This window comes from Carlito syrichta, unplaced genomic scaffold (assembly GCF_000164805.1).
Source record: "Carlito syrichta isolate Samal-C Ts95f unplaced genomic scaffold, Tarsius_syrichta-2.0.1 Scaffold301555, whole genome shotgun sequence".
Classification (NCBI taxonomy): Eukaryota; Metazoa; Chordata; class Mammalia; order Primates; family Tarsiidae; genus Carlito; species Carlito syrichta.
In genome coordinates, this window is record NW_007245651.1 from 591,770 (window position 1) to 597,769 (window position 6,000).

Below are 6,000 nucleotides of genomic sequence, written 5' to 3' on the forward strand. Positions count from 1 at the left end.
TGCACTTGTACCCTCTGAATCTAAAATGAAAATGAAAAAAAAAAATCTGTGTTCTTAACACTTGTGCCATGTGACCTATCTGGGCCTGCCATGAGTAGGACCTCAGTGAATGGTCTCTAAGGGAGTCGGCTGAAATTAAGGCACATAGACATTAATGACTTGCCCATGGTCACACAGCTTGTTAGCAGCAAGGCTGGGAATAAAACCCAGATTTCAGCTCCATAACCAAGGCTCAGGATAATAGAAAGCCAGAAAGTCTTACAGTTACATGAACACTGAAACAAATTTGCCACGGCGAAGAATAGAACTGCATCTGAAATTAATCACTCAAACTATTTTGGAAGGCATTTTCTGAGGAAAGGCTCAAATGGCTCTAGGTCACTAAACTTCTAACCTACAACCAGGCAGGCACTAAATTCTTACTCTGACAAGCTCTTAATTAGGCAAGTCTGGTGAAAAGCTGATATTCATGGCATTCGAGTAAATAAAAGCAAACCAGCAAAAAGCAGAATAAAACACTCTGAGATTGGAGAAACTCTCTTGCAGAGAGAAATTTCCTATGGCATAAGCTCTCCCTAATGGAACGATGCTGTGGTGTTTTTCTGTTGTTGTTGTTTGTTTGTTTGTTTTTGCGTCGGGAAGTGTATCTAGAAACCACCAGCTGGAGCGTGACTTCTGCTACCTAATCCGTTTTAGTAGCATTTCACTTCATTCCAACAGCATTACAGGTAAGCCTTGTTTTAGGTAGCAAAAACTCAGTAACACACCAACCATCCACAAGTCACTAACCTGATCAGGTCAGCTGTTCAATATAGACACAAGATCAATAAAGCAGGCTTGAGTAGCCATAGATCTAGTTTCAAATCCCAGCTCTATTGTAATCTAACCATCCATCTTGGGACACTTAATTCCTCTAAACCTTGTTTGTTCCAGCTATTAAAAAAATAGTAAAGAATCAGTCAAGCATCTGATTATACTAATTCTAAGACTCTTAATTATACTAATACAAATTACCACTACAGCTTTCCAAAAAGCTAGGAAGAAGTAAGACAAATGTCTCTTACACCATCGAAATCGATACTATCTAGACACTGAAGTTCCTACATTCTACTGACAAATGAGTATGTACTTTGGGCTGTCACTGTGAGCTTAAATATTTTTATTTTGGTTGTCTGGTGCATAGACTCCCATGTCCTTTTTGAATTAACTTCACATAAGAAGTTAATTCAGGGACAGGTCTAAAAATCTTCCTTCCATACGACCCCACAATCCCCCTACTGGAAATATACCTGGAGGAACTCAAATCACTCTATGAAAAAGATACCTGCACATGCATGTTTATTGTAGCATTGTTCATAATAACAAAAACATGGAACCAACCATGCTGCCCATCGAAAGAGGACTGGATAAAAAAAAAAAATGTGGTACATATGCATGATGGAATATTATGCAGCCATAAAGAAGGACAAAATTATAAACGTCACAGCAACTTGGATGGACTATAATACTGAGTGATCTACCACAGAAACAAAGAACTAGTATCACATGCTCTCACTCATAAGTGGACCTTGAACAATTATCGTAATACGTAAGAAAAGGGTTGGCAGTAGTGGGAAATTGCCCCGGGGCCAGGGGGGATTGCCAGTAGTGGAATTCTGCCCGGGGCGGGGGCACACTTCATCAACAATGGTACCTATATAATGAACATTTGTATACTTAACCCTAAATTGTACCTCACATCTTTAAAATTAAAAATTAAAAAAAGAAAGTTAGGGACATGTATAATCTATTTTTAAATAAATTTTTTCAAAAGAGTTCAAATTTCATAGGTTAGATCTTCATGTTCCTCAACCTGTTCCTAGATATCTTGCTTTAAGAAGGCCACTGGGGGCTGGACTCAGTGCTCAGCCTGTCATCCCAGCACTTTGGGAGGCCGAGGCGAGTGGATTCCCTGAGCCCGCGAGTTCGAGACTTGCCTGGGCAACCTGGCGAGATCTTGTCTCTACAACAAATACAAAATTAGCCAGACGTGGTAGTGCGGGCCTGTAGTTCCAGCTATGTGGAAGAATGAGGTGGAAGGATTGCCAGAGCCCAGCAGGTCGAGGCTGCGGTGGCCGGGAGCAGCCACTGTACTCCAGTCTGGGCGACAGAGTGAGACTCCAACTCAAAAAAAAGAAAAGGCCACTGGGGTTTTATGGAAAGAGCATACACAGGCTTGGATTCTGACATACTTCACCTCAAAACCAGGGCACATGGGAAACCTGTACTGATGTTAATTCGCTTGGTTTAGAACCTGTCGAATTGTCAATGAGTCACCCCTCTGCCTGAGGCCTTACTTTGATTCTGTTAATCCCAGTGAGGTAGAAGTTTCAGGACATCAAAAGATTGAGTCCAGTCAGGGATTCTTCCTCTTCATCCAAGACAAAGTTAGCAACATTCAGCTACTGTCTACACTTTTTCTAACTCTCTGCATGAAGTGGGTGTTTTAAATGTAGGCTTTACTACTTTTCAGGGATGGTGGAGGACAAAAGACCAGGAGATGACCACCATTGAAAAAATAGTTTCCCCACAGGAGAGTCACACCACACTATGCAGGGCCACCTGGGGAAGTCCCAGGACCAGTCAGGAGGCAAAGGGGACAGGAGGAAAATGTGGCAAGACCCTCTCTTGTTTCCAAGGAAAGAAAAGGGCGAGGCAGGGCAAGCGGGTATAGGATTGGTTAGCTTGAGGAATTTCAGCAGGCTCTGTGTGCAGGGGCAGTCTCGAGTTGTCTGTTACCTCCTAGAGTAAGTAGGGCAGGGGAATAGTGACCTGGAGCAGAGCCTTGCAAAAGTCTCATAAAGAAGGGATTCAGAGTACAGGCCTTGGAATGGTCAGTTTGCTGATGAAAGGAGACTTGCAGGGGAGTCTTTTACTATCTCTAGAAATTGGCTAGCCTTGGGAGTGGCAGTCTCTCTTGGGTCAGGCTAGCGAGGCCCCAAGATGACAAAGCATCAGAAAACACCCTTACGACCCAGCAATCCTCTTTCTGGGAATATGCCCAGAGGAACTCAAATCATTCTACAAAAAAGATGCCTGCAATTGCATGTTTATTGCAACATTATTCACAATAGCAAAAACATGAAACCAACTGTGCTGCCCATCAACAGTAGACTGTATTAAAAAGATGTGGTACATATACACGATGGAATATTACGCAGCCATAAAGAAGGACAGCATTATGAACATCACAGTGACTTGGATGGATTTGGAGTCTGCAATAGTCATCTAGCACAAACAAAGAACTGAATACCACATGGTCTCACTCGTAAGCAGACCCTGAACAATTATCTTAATACTATAAGAAAGGAATTGGCCATAGTGGGAAACTTCCAGGGGAGGGACTGGGGTGGGGGGATGGGGGATGGGCACACTTTATCAGTAAGGATACCTGATCTCAAACCAGGTGATTTGGAGACCAAAGTGAGGTCCAAACTTTACCTGTACAATGACCATTTGTATACCTAACTCTGTGTTGTACCCCATATCTTTAAAATAAAAATTAAAAAAACCACAAGGGATTAAAAAAAGAAAACACAGAAAATAAAAAAACATGATCAACATCAGAGAAGTGCAAATCAAAACTGCAATGAGATATCACCTCACATCAGTCAGGATTGCTATCATTACAAAGTCAAAAAACAACAGATGTTGGTGAGGCTGAGGAGAAAAGAGAACACTTCTATATTGTTGGTGGGAATGTAAGCTAGTTCATCCTTTATGGACAGCAGGGTAGCATTTTCTCAAAGAATTAAAAATTGAGCTCCTTCATGATCCAGCAATCCCACTTCGGAATACGCCCAGAACATAAATCGCTCTACCCAAAAGATACTGGCACATGTTGTTCGCCGCATCACCACTCACAATGGTAAAAACATGGAACCAGCTCAGGTGCCCATCAAAAGTGGACTGGATAAAGAAAGTGTGGTACGTAGACACAATGGAATACTGTGTGGCCATAAAGAAGAACAAAATCATGTCCTTTGCAACGATATGGATGCAGCTGGAGACCATCTTTCTAAGTAAACTATCACAGAAACAAAAAACAGAATGCTGCTTGTTCTCACCCATAAGTGGGGCCTAAGCATCAGGCATGTGAGCACAAAGGTGGTAACTGTCATTGGGCACTATGAGTGGGGAGAGGTAGGGAGGGAGAATAAGGGGCGCACAGACACCTGTTGGGTACCATGTTCGTTACCAGGGGGAGAGAGGGCTTGCTGGAAACCAAAACCTCACCTGCCCACCATTTACTTAGGTAACAAATGCTCACATGCACCCCACAACTCTAAAATGAAATTAAAAAGAAAAAGCTTGAGTAATACAGCAGGGCAGAGGCTTGATTCTGTGATGGGGCAGTTGGTCTGCAAGGTATAGCCACGTTCTAAGGACTTGAACAGGTGACTGCCTTGTAGGTACGAGATGTCTGGTTATATCCTTGTGCTACCGAATCCCCTCTTTTCCACTTCATTAGTGGCATAGAGCAGGGCTGGGTTTTACTCCCTACTCCTTAATGTTCAGCTAGCACACTCTCCCGAACACAGAGGCCTTGGGGAAGAACTTCTGCACACAGCGTGTCCTCGTGCAGAAGTTCTTCCCCATGTGTCCCAGGTGCAGAACTGATTTGTTTTCCAGGAAAAGGTCACCTGCAGGTGGATGGCTTTGGTTTGTTCATTTCATTTGTCTTTTAAGAGGAGGAGCTGTCCCCAGTGCTGTCGAGATCTTGTCCTCATACCTGTCTGAGGATCATGTCCTCCATGCTCTCCTAGGGTCCTGTCCCCAGTACTATCTGAAGGTCTTATCCCCAGTGATGTCTGAGGCTCCTGTCTCTAGTGCCGTCTGAGGTCCGGTCCCCAGTGCTGCCTGAGGTCCCCAAGGCTGTCTGAGAGTCAGGTCCTGCACCCCCTTCCCCATCACCACAACCCTGTTCTAATCTGGCTGGTTCCTCACAGTGGGGTCAGAACTCTGACCCACTGGGTCTGGGAGAGGCAGATCTGTGCTTACACGGGCCTCTCATGGAAGGGCTTTATCATAGGCCCCTCTCCAGGGTCTGGGGAAACTTGGGCGGCCAGACTGCTGAGATGAGAGCGGCCCTCGCTTCGAGGGGCTTGGCATGTGCACCTTCTTCCCCAGAAGGTGCTGGGGACAGGGCAGAGTGCTGCCAGCAGTTCTGCACCTGGGACACATGGTAGGAAATGCACCTGAACTTCACTTGGCAAATGAACATTATTCATTAGTATGGCATATCACAAATTCAGTGTTGTTTTGTTTATGAATATATTTTAAAATAGCAACAGTCTTTAATAACTGATATAGCATTTTTAGAAAGAACACTGATAGATATTAATAATTTAATTTTTATGGGGAACGTTAACTCCCCCTACACAGTTGTGGCTTCGGAAACTGACTTTTACAGAGTTTCTGTGGGGAAAGATAGAAGAAGGAGACCCAACAGGTCTCCTGTCCACCTTCCCAGCTCCTGGAATCCTAGACTCATTTGCAGCAACCGAGAGAGTTATGAATCCCCTCAAGTTCACTAGAGACTCCCAAGGACCCTGGGGATTAGGGTGGCCTGGCCCAGTGGGGAGAGCAGGCAAACCTGCCCCTTTCCCAAATGACAGGGCGGAGCCAGAAGGAAGAGGGGAGGGTGTCTGACAAGGAAAGGGATGATGCCAGGCATGAAGTGAATGCTCTGCTTTGCCTTCTCACAGCCCCCTGAGAGCAGGCTAGGTAACAGATGGACCACAGCCGTGATTTCCACGCCCTGAAGAGTGGGAGGGAAGGTGAGGCTGAGACAGAGAAGGTGGATGGATGGTTGTTTATCACCACCTGCTTCCCCTTGTACAGAGGATGAGCTCTCAGCCGTTCTTATCTGCCTAGGATTGTGATGTGTGCCAGATGGCAAAGAGGGAAGGAGGAAGGGGGGGGAGGGAGAGAGAGAGAGAGAGAGAGAGAGAGAGAATG